The sequence below is a fragment of the Papio anubis genome, chromosome 6 (genome assembly GCF_008728515.1).
Source record: "Papio anubis isolate 15944 chromosome 6, Panubis1.0, whole genome shotgun sequence".
In the NCBI taxonomy this organism is placed as follows: domain Eukaryota; kingdom Metazoa; phylum Chordata; class Mammalia; order Primates; family Cercopithecidae; genus Papio; species Papio anubis.
The window spans coordinates 17,955,974-17,978,721 of record NC_044981.1 but is presented as its reverse complement, the minus strand read 5'-3'; the positions used below and the strand labels follow the sequence as shown (position 1 = coordinate 17,978,721).

Sequence of the window (22,748 nt, the reverse complement as noted above, 5' to 3'; positions counted from 1 at the left end):
AGCTATGGTCGCACCACTGCACTCCAGCCTGGGCAAGAAGAGTGAGAGCCTGTCTCTAGCAATGATATAAACAATAACAAAAAATCCTCGTAAAAATGCATGTAATAGACAATTTAGCTTTGGTTTGTGAAAATTTCTTATAAAGGTAGATATAATATTGAAAAGAATGTAAAATCAGGTTATTAATATGAAAACTAAGAAAAATTTTTCCAGAGATGCCTAATATTATATTTTAAATTGTGCTGTGTATTATACTTAAAATGTAATACTGGTAGCTTAGTCAGCTGTATTTATTGAGCAGCTATTCTAAGGGTTGAGGGGATTTGTGAAAACCTTCAATCACCTACCCCCTAAAAGGGGGAAGATGTGGTCTTTGAGCTATACGAGTTTAGATGTTGCAAGCTCCGCCTCCCGGGTTCACGCCATTCTCCTGCCTCAGCCTCCCGAGTAGCTGGGACTACAGGAGCCCGCCACCTCGCCCGGCTAATTTTTTTTTTTTTTTTTTAGTAGAGACGGGGTCTCACCGTGTTAGCCAGGATGGTCTCAATCTCCTGACCTCGTGATCCACCCTCCTTGGCCTCCCAAAGTGAGCCACCGCGCCCAGCCGATTTGATTGTTTTAAATCTGTTTACAAGAAAAAAAATTTTTTTTGAAGAATGTGAGCTAAATTTTTTATTTGTTCATTTCTTGCGTTTGAAGTACTCTCCAGTGACATCCTTGGCCTGAGATTCTTTGCCATATTCCTACTGTACAACTGCACAATTGCAACTAGCCACTTTACGGGGTTTTTCCTTTGTCAGTTTTACAGAAGCCTACCTGTTTCCCCTAGTCTCCTGTTGTCATCAGCCTTAATTAGGTTGATTTGGTATTCAGCACAAAGGGCCTGCACCAACTTGATATACACAGGCTCATCATAGTTGGGTGCAGACACACAAAGATGGGCTCGGCGCTTGTCTAAAGCTTTGCCAGCTTTGTGAATTCCACGTGCTAGGCCATCCTCATGTAAAGCAGTATTAACATCCATGACACCAGCAGTAGCGGTGCCTTCTTCGGCCATGCCGGTGGTTTACTGGTGATAGGGAATCTTCAGCACACCCAAGCCTCTACCTCTGAATTTGATGGAGGCAGAGAAGGAACCCAAGGAATTTTTGTAATTTCCATTACATGACATCTGAGGTTTTACAGATATTTTTTTTCCCCTGCTTTTCTCCCTGGTTAAGAGAGGAGAAATAATAAACGGAAAATCTCCTTTCTTCCCTTTTGCTGTCTAAGTAATCATTTCTAAAAGTTTGGAGTGTATTCTTTGAGAAAGAGAGAATATGGGTGTGTGTTCAGGCTCTCGTGTATATGTATGGATGCATATGTTTTACATAAATAATATCTATATGAACTGTTCTCTAACCTGCTTTTTTAACCTAACAGAATAATGCCTTCCTTTCCATGTTAATAGATGTGTGTCTACCTCATTCTTTTTAATTGCTATATTGTATTTTATTATATGGATGAATGATAATTTCTTTGCTTAATCCCCTATTGATGGACATTTAGACTGTTTCCAGTTTTTCACTATAAACAGTGCTCCAGAAAGCATCATTGATATATTCCTGTCATATCCCTCTTAACCAACTCTCCCCTCCCCTCTTCTTCTCTTCTTCTCTTCCTCCCCTCTTCTCTTCTCTTTTTTTTTTTTTTTTTTTTTGGAGACGGAGTCTCACTCTGTCACCCAGGCTGGAGTGCAGTGACAGGATCTCTGCTCACTGCAAGCTCTGCCTCCTGGGTTCATGCCATTCTCCTGCCTCAGCCTCCTGAGTAGCTGGGACTATAGGCACCTGCCACCATGCCTGGCTAATTTTTTGTATTTTTAGTAGAGATGGGGTTTCACCATGTTGGCCAGGATAGTCTCGATCTCCTGACATTGTGATCCGCCCGCCTCGGCCTCCCAAAGTGCTGGGATTACAGGCAGGCATGAGCCCCCACGCCCAGCTTTTCTTTTCTTACAGAGTCTCTCCCTGTCACTCAGACTGGAGTGGTGTGGTCATAGCTCACTGTAGCCTCAAACTCCTGGGCCCAAGGGATCCTCTGACCTCAGCCTCCTGAGTAGCTAAGACTACAGGTGCAAGCACACCACTAAGCCTTGCTAATTTTTAAATTTTTTATAGTGGCAGTATCTTGCCATGTTGCCCGGCCTGGTCTCAAACTCCTGGACTCAAGCGATTCCCCAGCCTTGGCCACCCACAGTGTTGGGTTTATAGGCATGAGCCATCACGCTTGGCCAGTTATTTTCTTAATATAAATTAGTTGAAGTGGAGACCTAGGAAAAGACTAGGAGCATTTAAATTATAAATATAAATTGCCAAATTGCTTCTACAAAAGTTGTAAATAAAGATATTTTTGGAAGGCTAAAAAATTCTTTTAAGAAAAAAGATTTTTGTAATGAGGCACCAAATGTCCATCAACTGATGAATGGATAAAGAATATGTGATATATTCATACAGTGGAATTCATAAAATGGAATAAAGTGGTGACATGCCATGTATAACATTGATGAACTTTTTATAAACATAATACTAAATGAAAGAAGCCAGTCATAAAGACCATATATTGTATGATTCCATTGATGTGAAATGTCCAGAGCAGGCATATTCGTGGAGACAGAAAGTAGATTGATGGTTGCCTAGGCTTGGGGGAATTGGGGGAAATGGAGAGTGACTGCTGAGGGGTATGGCATTTTGGGAGGGGGGTATTGAGAATGTTCTACAATTAATTGTGGTGATGGCCACCTAACTCTGTGAATATGCTAAAAATCACTGAATTGTACACTTTAAATGAGTAAATTATATGGTATATAAATTATATCTTAAAGCTGTTTTTAAAAAATTGAGGCTGGTCACAGTGGCTCACATCTCTAATGCCAACACTTTGGGAGGCCAAGGCAAGAGGATCACTTGAGCCCAGGATTTCAAGACCAGCCTTTGCAACATGGCAAAACCCCATCTCTACAAAAAATTTGTTTACAATTAGCTGGGCGTGGTGGCACATACCTGTGGTCCCAGCTACTCAGGAGACTGAGGCAGGAGGCTCCAACAGAGCCAGACCCTGTCTCCAAAAACATAAAAAATAAAAGTGGCATGAGGTGAGTTGCATCAGACCCCACATATGAATAAATGGATGGTTGGCAAAGTGTTACAAGTACAATTCCTTAGGTGTCCTTAGGTGTACTACTAAAGTGGGTTTGTGATAGCCCATATATTTAGTCATTTGTGTTCAATAGTGTTATATTCATTTGAGAAATTATTTTAAGAAATTTAAAATTAAGAAAGGTTTAAAAGTCCTTTAGTAATTAGAGATTTTTCTAGGTGGGTGGATACAGTTGTTTCTAAGTATCCCACATATTTAGTCATTTATGTTCAATAGTGTTGTATTCTTTTGAGAAATTATTTTAAGAAATTTAAAATTAAGAAAGATTAAAAAAGTTCTTTAGTATTTAGAGATTTTTCTAGTTGGGTGGATAAGGGTTATTTCTAAGTGTCTTTGAGTATTTTTTGTCATATATTTCATTTTTTAGGCATGATTAAAAGTGTATTTGAGGACTCTTAGACACATAAAGATGAATTCCTCAGATTGAGAGATAGTTACTGCTTTTTAATTTTAAGATGCTCAGCTGTTGGATAAATAATGCTTTTGTTAAAATACTGTGGGGCATTCATCCAACAAATGGGGTATAAGAAAGGAATGTGTGTTTGTGTACATGTTCTTCTCTCTGTTGGTCCTAAAGAGTATAAGAAGGTAAATTTGACCAGTGAAATTCATAATTACAGAGTTTTATTTGGTAATCCATTAATAAATCATTTTCTGAAAGCACATGTTTGTGAGTCATTATATTTTTAATCTTCTGTTCCTCTAACCAAATATATAAAGTTTGCGCTTAGATTTGTTTAAATCCCTTCTGGTTTGTTTGAACTGAATCAGCTTGTTCTCAGCTCTTCTTTTACTTAGATATGAGGAAGCGGAGATTTGTAATTTTGTATTTATGGAGATCAACAGGAAAAATCAGATACACTCTGAGACTCTGCCAGATGTAATTTACATTTGAACAAGGATTTACAAAAGAACATGGATTAAGTTAAACAATTAGAGCAGTATGCCACAGACTATATCCTAGGAAAACTATTTGGGTCAGTAGTTTTTGTTTTCAACAGACTCTTGCATTGTGAGTGCCCAGTAAATTGGTTGTAATTAATAATTGTCTCAGTACAAGTCTTTGTTCAGGAATAAGGGAGCTAGCTAAAGTAAGTTTGTGACTGCATTTTGTAGGAAAGATATGTTAGTTAATCAGTGTGTTTTATGAATGTAAAAATCTTTATAATTATTACTTTTAAAACCACCAGTAGTGCATTTGTTATCTCTTAACTCTGTTTAGATGACCTCTTAGTTTGTCATTCTTTAGGCGTAAAAACTCGAGTTGGCGTTCGTTTTCTTATTACCGTATATGCAGTATAATGACTGTGTAGTGCAGGACATGTAAACTGAAGGCAGTGAACCCCCGACATTAAAAGTAAAATGGTGTGTTTGTGTATGCATATACAGTTTCTAAGAGTGAAACTTCATGTCTTTGATCAAAATTTCAAAGGCTTCTGAAACTCTAGAAAATTAAGAACTGGTGACAGGTGTATTTTGTGATGGTGTTTACAAGTATGTTTTTCTTTTCCTTTCCTGTCTCCTCCCCTTTACCCTTAAGAGACCTGCACTAACAACTAAGTACATTTAGATACCCTGTATGCAGTTAAGGTCTCCAGACAGTCACAGTTGTTTATATTAAAGTGCAGAAATATATCAGTAGCTACTTACTATTTCTCTAATCACTCAGTAGCCGGAATTAAAATGTTGATAGTGGCTTTAATTCATAGCAGGAAGGCCTTTGTGGTTACTGTAATAAATATTAAACAGAGCCTTCTCCAAAGCCATTGGTCACATGCTTTGTCCCACTACTAATTAACTTATCAATGAGCTATGGTACACTCTGGTGACTTTTTCCTAAAAGATTTATACTTATGACAAACCAGGGCACGATAAATTTTTCTATGAAAAGTGCCTTTTTGACCCAGAGGAGACTAATGCAAATTCATAATGAAGTATGATGTATAGTGGTTGGCGAGTTTTAGCATCTCCTTTGAGATGGTGTACATTCCCCTCTCATCTGGTCTTATTTTTCTTTGGGTCATGTTGTATATTGTACATTTGACATGTGTATTCATATTGAATATAATGTAAGAAAGGCAAAAGGCTGTTTAGTGTTAGTCGAAAAGTATTTATTAGTGTGGATTTTGCTTTCAGAGGGCTTATGCTCACTCCCTATTGCATAACGTGTTTATACTATTAATATAAACAAGGAAAAAAGATGTTTAGGCCAGGCGTGGTGGCACACGCCTGTAATCTTAGAACTTCGGGAGGCCGAGACGGGTGGATCGTTTGAGGTTAGGAGTTTGAGACCAGCGCAGCCAACATAGTGAAACCTGTTTCTACAAAAAACAGAAAAACTAGCCAGCCGTGGTGGTGGGCACCTGTAATTCCAGCTACTCACGAGGCTGACACAGAGTATCGCTTGAACCTGGAGGCAGAGATCCCAGTGAGCCGAGATTGCGCTGCTGCAGTCCAGCCTGGTCGACAGAGTGTGACTTGTCTTAAAAAAAAAAAAAAAAAAAAAAGTAAATGGACCATATGTGGTGAGTACTGTGTCAAGTTTGGGAGCCAAAATGTTTCTCTTCAATGTTCATGCAGCCTAACTTACTTTGCTTTAGAAAAGCTACAGTGTTAAGAGAGTGAGTTGAATTCTTTCATTTTTTCTGAAGTTGGGAGTAATTTGACTGTGTATTTTATTTTCCAAAGAGAACTATACTCTTTTAAAACAGAAATTTGTTAATCTACAGGGTCTTCTCCCAGAGTGCCACCACTTTTGGTGCCATATAAAACCCTTGACTACTCAGTGACAGTTAACTTTAGTCTAGGACACTTTGGTAATGAATCTCTTCAAGTCAAGCCTATTCTGGCTATTTCAGCATCTTTTAGTCTGAAACCAGTCGAGGGAGAGCAAGTAACTCGGTTATGTGATTCATTAAAATAAAAACAAAATAGAATAGAAAAAAGTAGGATAGAGACATTAAAAGTATATTCTCAGTATCAAATGATGTTTCCTATGCTGAGTTTTTAGTGTCTCCTTGGACAACACAGTTTTAATTTTGAAAGAATGACAAATTGCAAGAATAGCAGACTTGTACATTTTAAAGCTTTGCTGCATTTGCCTTATATTTTTGTGGAAAAAATACATAATTTATTTTTTGAACTCTTTGAGAGTAGGTTAAATACACCATATAGCCCTTTAGCCCTTAATACTTGGTGTACTTTCTTTTTTTTTTTTTGGAGATGGAGTTTTGCTCTTGTCACACAGGCCGGAGTACAATGGCGCAATCTCGGCTCACTGCAACCTCCACTTCTCAGGTTCAAGCGATTCTCCTGCCTCAGCCTCCTGAGTAGCTGGGATTACAGGCACCCACCACCATGCCTGGCTAATTTTTTTTGTATTTTTAGTAGAGACAGGGTTTCACCGTGTTGGCCAGGCTGGTCTCGAACTCCTGACCTCAGGTGATCCACCCACCTCAGCCTCCCAAAGTGCTGGGATTACAGGAGTGATCTACTGTGCCCAGCTCTTGGTGTATTTTCTAAGACTATTACCAAATTCAGAAAACTTAACAGGCAATGAAGTTTTGAACTTTTGAAGTTAAGAAGGAATCTGAAAGAAAAACAAAGTAGCTAGCCTTAATTATTATGTATTATCAAATTTTGCTAAAATAAGTTTATTGTCCTTAAGTTGATATTTTTAAAATAGAACTATTTAGATTTGCTTTATTTAAAAAATTCAAAGCATTGCCTATATAATAAAGGAGTATATAACTTATATATTAGGTTTCAACAGTTAAGAAAAAAATGTAAGTACCTTGTATCACCACCCAGCTTGTACTTTTTTTGTCTCTTATATCACGTATTCCCATTTCCACTCCTTCCCATTGTACCTGTGAAAGGAAATGACTGTCCTGAATTTTATATTTATTTTCCTTAATTTTCTTTATAATTTAACAACTTTAATATTATATTTGCCTGGTTTTGATATTTTTGTAAATGGAATGATACTTTTTGAACTTTTCCTCCCACTATATTTGCTCATCTGTTTTTGGAATAGCTTTATTGAGGTATAATTTACATATAATAAAAATTTACCCATTTTAAGTGTACAGTTTTGATGAGCTTTGATAAATGTATATCCAGTTGTGCAACCACCTGCACAGTCAAGTTTGTTCTTGAGATTCATTTGTCCATGTTGATGCACGTAGCTGAATTCACTTTTGCTGTTGCATGGTATTCCATTGTATGAATATACTACAGTTTATCCTTTCATTGTTGATGGACATTTGGGTAGTTTCCAGTTTGGGGCTTTTATGAACAGTGCTGCTGTGAACATTTGGATTGCTGGATCATAGCATGTGTGCATGTTAAACTTTACTATGTGCATGTAAAACTGATTTCCTAAGTAGTTAATATCACCAGTAGTATATGATAACGACAGTACTTAATATTATCAGAGTTAAAAATTTTTACTGATGTGGAGCATGTGAAATGATATTTTATTGTGGTTTTAATTTGCATTTCCTGCATAACAATGCAATGGAACATCTTTTCATATATTTATCAGCCATTCATTTGTTTTCTTTTGAAAAGTACCTGCTCTCTTTTTACTCGTGTTCTCAATTTTTTTTGGCCTTTCAAAATTGATTCCTTGGAGTTATTTATATATTGTGTATATTAATCTTTTGTTATGCAAAATCTTTTTCCAGTTTGTGGATTCTCTTTTTGCTTGGTTTTATTTATTTTCTGATTATTAGAAGTTCTGATTTTTTAAATAGTGAAGTTTACCCTTTTAAGATGAATGCTTTATTGGCCAGATGTGGTGGCTCATATCTGTAATCCCAGCACTTGGGGAGGCTGAGGTGGGAGGATCGCTTTGAGCCCAAGGGTTCAAGATCAGCCTTGGCAACATAGCAAGCCTTCATCTCTGTGTGTTTTTTTTTTTTTTTAATGTCGTATGTGTCATGTTTTAAAAAGTTCTTCTCTAAGCTCATACAAATACTCTCTTATACCTTCTAAAAGTCTTAAACTTTACAGTTCACATTTAAATCCTTGAAATTGATTTTTAAAAAATGGTATGAAGTAGATATTAATTTCCCCCCATCAAGATAACCTATTATCCTAGCACTATTTGTTGAATAGTGTAGCCTTTCTCACTGATCTGTGATACTGGTTGTATCAGACCAGGTTTCCGGATAACTGAGGATCATTTTCAGGGCCGTCTCTTCAGTTTCGGTGTTCTGTTTGTCTGTCTCTGAGGCAGTACCACACTGCAGTACTGATAACTGTAGGACCAGTTTCTTCATTGTGTTCTGCTATAGGGGTGGTTTGGTCATTCTTTTAGATGCCATTAAAAACTATTTTGGGATTGCACTGGACACATAGTTCAATGTGAAAAGAATTGGCATCTTTACAGTGTTGGATTTTCTAATTTGAAAACATGGCATATCTGTTTATTTAGTTCTTCTTTAGCAATAAAAATTTTACATAAAAAAGTCTTTATAAGGTTTTTGCATCTTTTTTGTTAGATTTGTATCTGGGTACTTAATTTTTTTTTTTCTATTGCAAGTGGTATTTTTATTTTTGTTAACTGAAGTATAATATGATACATGCGTTTTTTCTGTATGGATGCTGAATTTTCAAGTTAAACTCCGGACCTAGATAAAAAAATAACATTAGCAGCTCCCTAGAAACCCTCCTCTTGTTTCTTTGCTGTTACTAACATCCCCAAGGGCTGCCACTGTCCTGACTTTTAAAATCATGAGTCAGTTTAGCCTATTTTGGCACCTTACATAAACAGAATCATACAGTATATGCCCTTCTGTATCTAGCTTCTTTTGCTCAGTGTTATTTTTGTGATCATCTAGTTGTACTTCTAGATTGTTCATTGTTATTGCTGTAAGGTATTCAATTGCATAAATATAACAAAAGTGGTCATTTTAAAGAATTTTTAAAATTTCTGGTTTTTTAAATAGAGACAGGATCTTGCCATGTTGCCCAGACTGGTCTCAAACTGCTGGGCTCAGATAATCCTTCCACCTTGGTCTCCCAAAGTGCTGGAATTACAGAAGTGAACCACTGTGCCCAACCTACAAGTGGTCATTTTAAGTTGCATTCTCTTTTTTCTTGTAGCTTAGAAATGCTGTTGACTTTAGTATATACTTATAGGCAGTAACTTTGCTAGATTCTCATTAATTCTGGTATCTTTTTTTGTCTTGGCTTTTCTTTATAGATTATAGATAATAATTTTGTTTGCTAATGATAGTTTTTTTCCCCCATTGGTGTTTATATCTTTCATTTCTTTTGATCAAGAAGAGAAGCAAGCATAGAATAATCAGATGCAAAAATCATGGGTTATATATTTTATAAATAAATAGAAAGATTTTCTTTAGATTTTGGAAGTGAAATTGAGCTAGAATTTCTGCGTGTTTTGTGTTTCTGTTTTGTTTTACACCCTGGGCTTCTGCTGCCTCTCGGTGCCTGTGTGGTTTAGACAGGGGAGTTAATTTGGGGAGGAGTGGAACAAGACGGGCCAACTACTTTGTCTTTGGCCTCCTGTTCATGTGTGTGCAATTGGAGGTGAATCTTTTTCTTGAGGTCTTGATAAGCTGTCACAATTGGTTAATCTTTTCTTGGTTTATTAGTACAGCTAGATAACCAAGAGACGGGGAGTGGTAACTTGTGTTCTAGCATATATGCTTGTTATTTAATGGAGTGAAAATGGATTTGGGGCATACTGAACTCAGGAGGGCACTCAGAAATATGTTCCACTGTCCTGAGTTTTCATCTATAAGAACTTGTGTGTGTATGGATCAATCAATTAACTGGAACTCCTCAGAAAACAGGGTGAAGTTTTGAAAGCAAGTTAAAGTTACATAAAGCATTGAATCACAAATTACTTTGTGATTTCTCAGAGGACGTCAATGGTAAAGGCGGTAAGGCTAACAGGTGGCACATGCCTGTAATCCCAGCTACTTGGGAGGCTGAGGCAGGAAAATCGCTTGGACCCAGGAGGCACAAGTTGTGGTGAGCCGAGATCGAGCCATTGCACTCCAGCCTGGGCAACAAGAGCGAAACTCTGTCTCCAAAAAAAAAAAAAAAAAAAAAAAAAAAAGTTAAGTCCTAACTAATTAAAAAGTCTGTCATAAAAAATGCTAACTACAGGAATTCTTGTTATGGGGAAAATGTGTAACACTTGAAATGCAAATAATCTTCTTTTATATCAAGCTAATTATGCAGCCATTAGTTCAAGCCCTGCCTTCTGCTGTCTGTTACGTATAGCTCTCCTGTGAGGTCTCTTCCTGAAAACCCTTCACTGGTCTGGTAAGGGGAACAGGGAATTCTCTCTTATCTCTGCTGCTGCCTCTTGAAAGAAGGAAACAATGACTGGAAAGACAAAATATGCTCTATCTGGTTGATTTTTGACCCCTAATTAGGTTTCATCTGTAGGTTCAGTAACAGCATTTTCCTACCATATGTAAAATTAAACAGTAATGCTTTCTCCATAACTTAATTTTGCTCGAATCCCTTGTGGATCAGCAGCATCAGCACACCCTGGGAGCTCATTGGAAATGCAGAAGCTCAGGACCCACCCCGGATTTACAGAATCGAAAAATCTGCGTTTAACAGTGTTCCTGAAGCATCTGTATACATATTGAAGTTTAAGAAGCATTTTGCTGATGTACCTTCAAAATAGTGTTCCAAAAGAAGAAGAAGAAGGGCCGGGCGCGGTGGCTCAAGCCTGTAATCCCAGCACTTTGGGAGGCCGAGACGGGCGGATCACGAGATCAGGAGATCGAGACCATCCTGGCTAACACGGTGAAACCCCGTCTCTACTAAAAATACAAAAAAAAAAAACTAGCCGGGCGAGGTGGCGGGCGCCTGTAGTCCCAGCTGCTCGGGAGGCTGAGGCAGGAGAATTGCGCGAACCCGGGAGGTGGAGCTTGCAGTGAGCGGAGATCTGGCCACTGCACTCCAGCCTGGGCGACAGAGCGAGACTCCGTCTCAAAAAAAAAAAAAAAAAAAAAAAGAAGAAGAAGAAGAGGAAGAGGAGGAAGAAGAGGAAGAAGAAGGAGAAGGAGGATGACGAGGAGGAGGAGAAGGAGGAGGAGGAGAGGAAGGAGGAGGAGAAGAAGGAGAAGAAGAAGGAGGAGGAGGAGGAGAAGAAGAAGGAGGAGGAGGAGAAGGAGAAGAAACAACAGCATTGCTCTGGATGGTGATAGTAGCAGGACGTTAATTGATCTTTTTATGAAAAATATTCTACAATGGATTTTAACTATGTTTTCTGTTCTAGTGTTATATTTAATTGTCCTAGGGAGGACTTTCTCTGATACTAGTTTCCATGAGGAAACTGAAAGAAATACCTTACTGTTGAGAGAGTAAAGGAGAAATATATACAGTTGTTAGAACAGTGATAGGCATAGTACATATTCAGTCATGTTGTTTGTTATTATTATTACCACCACCATCGCTGCTACTACTACTGTAACCAAACTAAAGCACAGGTAGACTAAGAAAATGCTTACTGTATAAGTAAGTAATAAATGTAGCAAATGCTTTATAATGAGCAGTTTTCACCATGAATACAGATAGCATACCAACACACCAGATAATTCATCCAAACTTTTCAACTCCTCTCTGAAACAAAAAACTGTAACAAAAATATTTAGAAATGTAGTGTACGGACTGTGTTTTTTCCCAGTGAACACACTCAAGATCATTGTTATAGTCAAGACTTCTTTGTTTAACAGAGATCATTGCAGCCTTACCAGGAGATCTCTGGTAATACCAACTGTGAGCATGGTTACATGTGTTAGTTACAACTGGCAATCCAGAAACCTGGGCTCTGCCCCTGTCTGCCAGTGTCTAGCTCTAGCTCTGCTCACTTGGGTATGTTACATATATATGAAGTGAGATTTGTTTCATGTGCGTCCGTGTGAAGAGACCACCAAATAGGCTTTGTGTGAGCAACAAGCCTGTTTATTTCACCTGGGTGCAGGCGGGCTGAGTCCGAAAAGAGAGCGAAGGGAGATAGGGGTGGGGCCGTTTTATAAGATTTGGATAGGTAAAGGAAAATTACAGTCAAACGGGGTTGTTTTCTGGTGGGCAGGGGTTGGGGGGCGGTCACAAGGTGCTCAGTGGGGGAGCTTTTGAGCCAGGATGAGCCAGGAAAAGGAATTTCACAAGGTAATGTCATCAGTTAAGGCAGGAACAGGCCATTTTAACTTCTTTTGTGGTGGAATGTCATCTGTTAAGGCGGGAACCGGCCATCTGGATGTGTACCTGTAGGTCACAGAGGATATGATGGCTTAGCTTTGGCTCAGAGGCCTGACAATTTGACTTGATAATTGATGGTATTCTCTAATCCTCTGAGTGTATGTAGCATTCCAATACAGCCATGATGAGACTTCATTTCCGTGTTAAGATGTTACTGGAAAGGGGTCCTGATCCGGAACCCAAACGAGAGTTCTTGGATCTCACACAAGAAAGAATTTGGGCAAGTCCGTAAAATGAAGGCAAATTTATTAAGAAAGTAAAAGAGGCTGGGCGTGGTAGCTCACGCCTGTAATCCCAGGACTTTGGGAGGCCAGGCCGAGGCAGGCAGATTACTTGAGGTCAGGAGTTCAAGACCAGCCTGGCCAACATGGTGAAACCCTGTCGCTACTAAAAATACAAAAATTAGCCTGGCATGTTAGTGCACACCTATAGTCCCAGTGACTGAGGAGGCTGAGGCAGGAGAATTGCCTGAACCTGGGAGATGGAGGTTGCAGTGAGCTGAGATCGTACCACTGTACTCCAGCCTGGGCGACAGTGCGAGACCCTGTCTCAAAAGAAAGTAATGGAATAAAGAGAATGGCTACCCCCTAGGCAGAGAAGCCCCAGGGCTGCTGGTTCCCCATTTTTATGGTTATTTCTTGATTATATGTTAAACAAGGGGTGGATCATTCATGAGTTTTCCCACAAAGGGACAATTCCCAGAACTGAGGGTTCCTCCCTTTTTAGACCACATAAACTATCATGGTGGGTGAGAGTTTCTTTTAACATGCTACTGCATTATAATTAGCATATAATGAGCAGTGAAGATGACTAGGGGTCACTTTCCTTGCCATCCTGGTTTTGGTAGGTTTTAGCCAGCTTCTTCACCTCATGCTGTTTTATCAGCAAGGTATGTGTGATCTGTACCTTGTGCCGACCTCCTACCTCCTCCTGTGACTTAGAATGCCTAACCTCCTGGGAATGCAGACCAGTAGGTCTCAGTCTTATTTTACCCAGCCCTTGGCTACATTCAAGAAGGAATCACTCTGGTTCTAACGCCTCCGACAAAATGGTTAGATTCTCAGACTCTAAAGCAAAGAAGACTATGTTCAGTGACAGCAAGACTGTTGAAGAAGAATAAACTCGAATGGCCTTGAGGAGCTATTATAAATAAAAACAAAGTATAACTTATAATTCTCTGTTGTGTTACAATGAAGTATATCATCACTGCTTTACTGAATATTGGATTTCAGATATAGCACTGAAACATCTGTTACTGAGATATGCAACAGAATGTCTTATATATTCCTTGCAGGCACTGTTGTTTATAGAGGTCTTCTGTTGTTTTAGTGTTGTTAACATGTAACAGATGCACAGGGAAAGGGGGAGGAAAGAGGAACCGGAAAGCACCTTAAAGCACCTTAGAGTTTTTCTAAGATTTAAATTTGTTTCTCTTTATACTTTTACTCAATTAGAGAAAATAATGGAGGTCTTGAAGGAATTTGTGCCAATTTGCTTACATAACTATTGCATATGATGAGTTCAGTGACTCATCTCTTTACCATCATGGGGTTTTTGACATGCAAGGCTAGAAAATCTCATGAGATTGGTTGGCTACATTGAACTGGTTTTGTAGAACAAATACATAAAAATTAGTCCATTCCGTATATAACAACACGACTTTTTTGTTGCTGGGTGAAAAAAAAAAAATCACTCTAAGGGAGTGAAATTTTAAAGACTTTCAGTTCCAAGTTGATGATTTAAGGAAATCTTCCATGTACGGGAAGAAAATGGAGGAAAGAGATTTGTAAGTACCATGTTGAATCCATTATAGTTCAGAAAACGAAATACTAGATTCTGACATTTCAGTGAGATTTAGTTGTGAACTTTCTAGAAGGCTATTTAGAAGTTAATGCTTTTTTATTCTTTTTTTTTTTTTTTTTTTTGAGACGGAGTCTCGCTCCGTCGCCCAGGCTGGAGTGCAGTGGCCGGATCTCAGCTCACTGCAAGCTCCGCCTCCCGGGTTTACGCCATTCTCCTGCCTCAGCCTCCGGAGTAGCTGGGACTACAGGCGCCCACCACCTCGCCCGGCTAGTTTTTTGTATTTTTTTTTTTTTTTTTTAGTAGAGACGGGGTTTCACCGTGTTAGCCAGGATGGTCTTGATCTCCTGACCTCGTGATCCGCCCCTCTCGGCCTCCCAAAGTGCTGGGATTACAGGCTTGAGCCACTGGGCCCGGCCGCTTTTTTATTCTTTATATGAAGTTTGTTTTAGATCAAGTCATAAGCATATGTTTCCAGGCTGCCACAATATAATAAGCCCAATTCTTCATTAGGTGAGAAGTTAGACTGGGGAATTGGAGAGGGTAGATGGTGTCCCCGTCTTTCAAGACTGTTCCATCTTCATGAAGCGCTTCATGATTTCTTCTGCCAGGAGCAATGTCTCCACCCTCCAAACTCCAGGCATGTTTCATACCTTTCTTATTACATTGGTCATGTTTTGTGTATGCTTGTTTCATTACCATTCTTTTTTCCTTCCTTCATTCGGCAGGTCTTTGTTGTCTTTGTTGAGCACTTACGTGTCAGACACTATGCTTTCTAATTGGGTTGTAATAAATCATGTATTAAATGTAGCAATTGCCACATTTAATAGCAGTCTAAAGGCCAGGCATGGTGACTCATGCCTGTAATTCCAGCACTTTGGGAGGCCGAGGTGAGAAGATCACTTGAGGCCAGGAGTTCGAGACCAGCCTGGGCAACATAGTGAGTCCCCATCTCTACAAAAAAAGTTTTAAAAATTAAGTAATTAGGGCGGGGCACGGTGGCTCATGCCTGCAATCCCAGCACTTTGGGAGGCCGAGGCAGGCGGATCACCTGAGGTCAGGAGTTTGAGACCAGCCTGGCCAAATTGTGAAACCCCATCTCTACTAAAAATACAAAACTCAACTGGGCTGGTGGCATGCGCCTGTAGTCCCAGCTACTCGAGAGACTGAGGCAGGAGAATTGCTTGAGCCTAGGAGGTGGAGGTTGCGGTGAGCGGAGATTGTGCCACTGCACTCCAGCCTGGTCGACAGAGTGAGACTCCATCTCAAACAAACAAACAAACAAGTAAAACAAAAAAAAAAAAGGAAAGAAATTAACTGGGCAGGGTGTCTTGCATCTGTGGTCCCAGTCTAGGTTCTTGTACATTCTTATATTGCACAGTAATAGTTGGATGAATAGTGATGCTTGAGATGCAGATTCCCATCTATAGAATGCTAAATTTCACTTAGCAAAGACCTCAAATAAATCACTCCACTGCTGTATTTTAAAAGCACCATTGCTTCCCATTACTACATGAAGAGACTTCTGTAAAGACGACACAATTTGATTTACTGTGTCTTCAGGACTGTGGAGGAAGTTATTGCAAGTTTTACTCAGACAGTTACAAAAAGAAACATATGTAAGGTCGAAGGACTAAAACAATTGGAGATCACTGCTGAGATCAGCGCAACCTCAGGAGTTTAATCTATATTGAGGATGTGCTTCCTCTTGAATTTCGGACTCACTAGCAATAACAAATATTGGAATTACCAGAGACTTCCAATGGTCTGTTGGTTGCTGTTCTCCACTTGAAAGGGTTGGTTGGTTACTCCCGACTCCAGACTTCCTTTCCATGTATGTATGTATGTATGTATGTATGTACATATGTAGACAGGGTCTCCCTCTGTCACCCAGGCTAGAGTGCAGTGACTGTGGTTGAGCTCACTGCAGCCTCAACTTCCCCAGACTCAGGTGATCCTTTCACATCAGCCTCCCAAGTAGCTGAGACTACAGGCACACACCACCACACCAACCTATTTTTTGTATTTTTTGTAGAGATGGGATTTTGCCATGTTGCCCAGGCTAGTCTGGACCTTCTGGGCTCAAGGGATCCCCGCACCTCAGCCTCCCAAAGTGCTGGGATTATAGATGTGAGCCACTGTGCCCAACCTCCTTTTCCTTTTGCCCTAACAAACATTCTCGTTGTTGCTACTCATTTTTTTTCTCCCAAGGGAATGCAAACACACTTAAATGTAACACATAAATCTGCTTTATCATTCATTACATTTTTTTAAATGTTTGTATTATTTGTTAATATTGTGAATACAGTTTGTTGCGTTACTGACTTTCATGATGTTTGTTAACTTCTCTGAACCTCATCTATGACCTAGGGCAATAATAGCCACATTATAGGATTACTATGATTAAATGAAACAATATGTGTAAAATGCTTGGCACCAGCCTGGCACATAATACCTGCAAACTCTCTCTGCCTCCATTTTCTTCTTATAACGTTTGCTTGGGACTGTGAAACATACAATGGGGTGCTTGTGCACACGTGTGGGTCGGTGGCACAAGAGAGATCTTATTAAACTTAAGTTAGGGGCAATGGGCCAGGTGCAATGGCTTATCCCTGTAATCCCAGCACTTTGGGACGCCAAGGTCGGTGGATCACTTGAGGTCAGGAGTTCAAGACCAGCCTGGCTAACATGGCGAAACCTTGTCTTTACTAAAAATACAAAAAATTAGCCGGGTGTGGTGGCGCATATGTGTAATCCCAGCTACTCGGGAGGCTGAGGTGGGAGGATCACTTGAATCCGGGAGGTGGAGGTTGCGGTGAACCAAGATCCCATCATTGCACTCCCAGCTTGGGTGAAAGAGTAAGACTGTCTCAAAAAATAAAAATAAAAATAAAGTTAGGGGCAATGAAGAGAGGCTCAGCCCTCTCCCTGGATGAATTGTTCTGATAGTGTCAAATTAACATGGACTTTGACATAAGGAATATGAAGGTACTTTTAATCATTCATATGTGTTTGAGTTGGTGGTCAGTGTGGGCTTTTTTCTCATTAGCAGAAATGTCCATCTTTTTGTTAAGAAAAAAAACCTCTGTGCACAGTCAGCGTAAGATGAAAGGAGCTATAGTTTAAAGAGAGGAAATATGGCTTTAAGCTCTCTTTAAAAGCCAATCAAACCTTCAGATTTTATCTTAACTCAAGAATCTGGTTGGAAATGAATAATTTATCTTTTTAAGAGCTTCATTTGTACTAATCAATGTAGTATACATCAGCTTTTGAAGTTTGAAAGTAACTAGCTTTTTGTTATATACTTGTAAAGATTGAAGTGGATAAACATTTTTGTTTACAGGGTACAGTTTTATGAGACTGTCAAGGGTAGTTCCTCCTTTTCAGATATGGAGAGAGAGCTACATTTTGAGAGAATTAAAATTCCCCCTCCTTTTTATGGGAAATTGGTGCTTAGAGCTTCATGAATCTGTTGGGGCAGTGGTTTTCAACACTGGCTACATGTTAGAGTCACTTGGTTGCTTGTAGAAAAATACTTTGTGCAGTCCCAGCCCCAGAGCTGAGCTTCTGATCACTTGGCACAGACAGGAGAGTGCAGGATGTGTCATTGTTCTCTGAACTGAGCCACTCCAACAGGTGGGGGCCAGGTAGGGACCATAGTGAGGACCCAGCTGCCTGCTGAGCTGAGCCAGGCCTCTATGGTGCTGAATTTACCTCTCTGACCCCATGGGGGCTCAGCAGAAATGGCTCAGGGATTGAGCCTTAAACTGACTATCCTTAGTAGGAATTATTCTTTGCCAAGGACAGTGTTTCTTCCAAGTCTGATTGTGACATTTATTCAGGACAGCTATAGAAAGCACAGATAAGAAAAGAAAAAAATATTTCCAATCCCACTCACGAGAGAGAGAAAGAAGCATTTTGGCCTTTTAGTACTCCTCCCCCTCCCCAGGTAAATGGTGAAAATAACACAACTAGCCAAAAATAAGCTTTTGTTATTAAATATTTATTTTGGGCCAACAAGTGAAGTTGCTGTTGCCCTTAGAGTGGTGGGAAGCCTGGAGCACAGGTGTAAAGGAACTTGCTTCAGGTATTGCAGTAATAAGTCAATACAGGATCTGCCTCACTGCTAGGTAAGGGCCCTTGTGAAACTGATATGTTTGGTTATTACTAATGAAAAATGAGTCACTTTTTTTTTTTTTTGAGATGAAGTCTTGCTCTGTTGCCCAGGCTGGAGTGCAGTGGTGCAGTCTTGGCTCACTGCAAGCTCCGCCTCTCGGGTTCACGCCATTCTCCTGCCTCAGCCTCCCGAGTAGCTGGGACTACAGGCACCCACCACCACGCCCAGCTAATTTTTTGTATTTTTAGTAGAGATGGGGTTTCACCGTGTTAGCCAGGATGGTCTTGATCTCCTGACCTCGTGATCTGGCCTGCCTCGGCCTCCCAAAGTGCTGGGATTACAGGCATGAGCCACTGCGCCTGGCCTGAAAATTGAGTCACATTTTATATTAGATGGTGGCCATATTTATGACAAACAGCACAAAAGTATTATTTTTAAACGTCTTTTTTTTTTTTTTTTTTTTTTTTTTGGAGAAAGGGTGTTGCTTGCTTGCCCAGGTTGGAGTCAGTGGCACAGTCATGGCTCACCACAGCCTCTACCTCCTGGGCTCAAGCGATCCTCCCACCTCAGCCTCCCAAGTAGCTGAGACCACAGGGATGTACCACCATGCCCTGCTAATTTTTAATATTTTTGTAGAGACAGGGTTTCCCTATGTTGCCCAGGCTGGTCTCGAGTTTCTGGGCTCAAGTGATACTCCTGCCTCAGTCTCCCAAAGTTTTGGGATTACAGGCATGACCCATGGTGCCTGGCCTTGGGTGTCTTTTTATTATGATATTATTGGGGATTCTGTGTTTATGATTTTAGAATACTACCTGCTGGAATATTTCATTTGGCTTTTTAGCTTTGGGAGCATGTAGCGTAGGGAGAATTGAAAGTTCCTCATTAGGAATGGGATGGTGTTCAGCCACTCTTGTCTGCACTTAAGCAACTGGTGTAGGTTTCTTTCTTGCCTACCTGCAAGTGCATGCTGCAAGCCTAGGCCCTCTGCTCTGACCTCACAAAGGTCACTTCAGAATTTGAAGAAGGCCAATGTCCTCTGGCCATTAGACAATAGTGTGAGAGATGGAAAGATGGTGCCTTTTGTAATTAGGAAGAAACTGTGTCCTGGATTTTATAAAAATGCTTGTCTTCTTTTTATTCTTTTCAACTTAAATGTTTACTTTTTCCCATTCTTCAAAAAAAAAAAAAGTTGACCCTAATGACACAATTTAGATTGAATTGAGTTATAAAAGGCAGCTCTCTTTATTTGTAAGAGAAAATATAACTTGAAATCCTATGTTTCCATAGTTACATTGCATTATAATAGATAAAAGCAGGACTAAGGGATATGTTTGAAAGGCACTCTAGGAACTGGCTGAGATAAATGTGATTATTAAGCCACTGTGCCAGGCTTTGGTGGGGAGCTAGGCAGGCAGGTCCAACTAGTTGAAATTTCCCATTAGAAGAAAGGCACTTCTAATGCTTTGTGTTGAAGGTAAAAGTGAACCACAGAAACACACTATTGCTTCTGCATTGGAAGTTTATATTTCACTCACACTTAGAATCAGAACTTGTTAAAGTAGTTGCTTTCGGAACTGTACACAATATTTTTCCCCCACGTCAGGAAATCAGTAAACTTAAAATCTAAACTGTTGGTTTGATCATTCTGATTTCTACTCCTCCTTATGTCCCATTTAGTTAATTATTTTCTTTGTTCAAAGAATACTGGAAGGCCAAAAGATTGTGGCCCACAGCTGTACTCCCAGCACTTTGGGAGGCCAAGGCAGAAGATCACTTGAGTCCAGGAGTTTGAGACCAGCCTGGACTAGTGAGACCTCATCTCTACAAAAAAAAAAAAAAAAAAAATTAGCTGGGTGTGGTGGTGTGTGTCAGCTACTTGGGAGGCTGAGGCAGGAGTATCACTTGAGCTCAGGAGGTTGAGGCTACAGTGAGCTGTGATCAGGCCACTGCACTCCAGCCTGGATGACAGAGTGAGACCCTGTGTCGAAAAGAAAAAAAAAAAAGAATACTGGAGACTTTAGACCGAATATGTATTTCACTTGGTCTAAACAACTTGGTTCGAGTAAAAGTAGTTAAATAAGTGTCCTTAAATTGCATTAGTTGTTTTTAAAAAAATGAACATTAGGCTGGGTGCAGTGGCTCACACCTGTAATCCCAGCACTTTGGAGGCTGAGGTGGGCAGATCCCTTGAGCTCAGGAGTTCGAGGCCAGCCTGGGCAACATGGTGAAACCCTGTGTCCACTAAAATTACAAAATTAGCCGGGCATGGTGGTGCGTGTCTGTAGTCCCAACTACTCGGGAGGCTGAGGTGAGAGGATCGATCACTTGAGCCTGGGAGGTGGAAGTTGCCGTGAGCAGAGATGACGCCACTGTACTCCAGCCTGGGTGACAGAGTGAGACCCGGTCTCAAAAAAGAAGATCCATTTTTAAAAATATGCTTTTTTGATTATTTGAAATATGAAAACCAAAGTGGGAAGAGGGGGAAGGAAGTAATATATGATGGAAAATATCCAGCAATGTTTTCTGTTTGAAGGGTTTATTGTTGGTTTTTGGAAATGGTGTCTCACTCTGTCACCCAGGCTGGAGTGCAGTGGTGTGATCATGGCTCCTTGAAGCCTCAAACTCCTAGGCTCAAGTGATCCTCCCACCTTAGCCTCCTGAGTAGCTGGGATTACAGATCTGTGCCACCATGCCTGGACTTTTTTGGTGAAGATGAGATCTCTCTATTTTGCCCAGGCTGGTTTCAAACCCCTGGCCTCAAGTGATCCTCCTGCCTTGTCCTCCCAAAGTGTTGGGATGACAGGCGTGAGCCACCACACCCAGCCTGTTGTTTTTAGCCATAAAACCAGACGGTCTATGTGAGGCTGTCCAAATTGTGTGTTTTTTTTTTCTTTCTAAATTTAATCTGGAAAAAAGAGGGCAGAATCAAGATTTGGTATAAAAACTTCAAATCATGATTAAAAGTCTCTACTGTAGAGTTGTTGCAAATAAGAGGATATCAACTGGTGTTTATTACCTTCCACCCACACCTTATTGAAACAGTGTAAATGTACAACTCTTTCAGCTGGCAAATGATGCTTGTTTGTGTGGCTCTCAATGAAGTTGGGAGATGAGTTTATGTTGCTTTCTCGGGATGGACTGAAAGCTTCATAGACTCTTCCTTTTAGACTGCATCACAATTCCTCCTGCTGTGCCCTTATATGTGATATATGAGAGCAATACTAAAGACATTTATTGAACTTGAAGCAGGATTTTTGGCAGGCTATTCGTGAGGTTTTACTATTCTTGAAATTATTGATCTCACTGATTATCCTTTCCTTAAAAATCTGCTTTACAGGAGAATAGTTATTCTAATTCACAAGAAAGCTGAAAGTGCTTTCTGTTGTTTTTATTTTTATTTTTTACCCACAGGGACAGGATACCATTTATTATCTATGTCATCAAATTAAAAGGGCATATTAGTAAGATAAAATGTCAAAGTAAAAAAGGAAGTTGGAAAACCTGACTTAATTTTTTTTTTTTTTTTTTTGAGATGGAGTCTTGCTGTGTCGCCCACGCTGGAGCACAGTGACATGATCTCGGCTCACTGCAACCTCCGCCTCCCAGGTTCAGGTGATTCTCCTGCCTCAGCCTTCTGAGGCTTATTACAGATACCTGCCACCACGCCCTGCTAATTTTTGTATTTTTAGCAGAGATGGTGTTTCACCATGTTGGCCAGGCTGATCTTGAACTCATGGCCTCAAGTGATCCACCCACCTTGGCCTCCCAAAGTGCTGGGATTACAGGCGTGAACTACCATAGCCGGCTACCTGATAAAATTTTAAGAAAAGTAAAACATTTCTTCTATTCCCTTATTTTTGTAAGTAATTCCAGGAAGTATCTGCTCTGAGTCAAAACCAAAACTCTTCATCTTTTTCACGTAAAATATATTATAAACATGGTTTTCTTTTCAGAGCAGTGGCCTAATTAATATAGTTTCATTCCCTCTTTCAACTTTCTTTCGTTTTTTTGGAAAAGGCCTCTCTGGCCAGTCCTCATTGGTGTACCCATATTGTGCTAATATTACCAGGGTTTCCTGCTAGAGATTGTTTTCAGGAGTCCTCCTTCTCTTAATTGTAAGTAATTGTGTATGTGTATGTACAGGAAAAGCAGCCATAATAAACGAGATTTTTTTTTTTTACAGAATCAAATAAAATGACAATCCATGAGTGAAACTCTTAATTATGTCACATTACTTCATAGTAAGAAGGGCGACTAAATTGTGTGTGGGGAAAGCCTTCATGAGAAAAGGTAAATTCTGTATTATATTTTCTAGTTGTTGAAGGTAGGGATAGCTTCATTAATTTGATCTCTGCTTATGGATTCTGATATTATTAAA

At 39.9% G+C, this 22,748-nt stretch overlaps 1 protein-coding gene and 1 pseudogene across 14 annotated transcripts in view; one reads left to right on the top strand and one right to left on the bottom strand.

Moving 5' to 3' along the window:
• KIF13A (kinesin family member 13A) overlaps positions 1–22,748 on the top strand; it is a 230,481-nt gene that overhangs the window by 32,511 nt on the left and 175,222 nt on the right. The window lies entirely within an intron of this gene.
• LOC103883503 lies at positions 601–1,540 on the bottom strand (annotated as a pseudogene).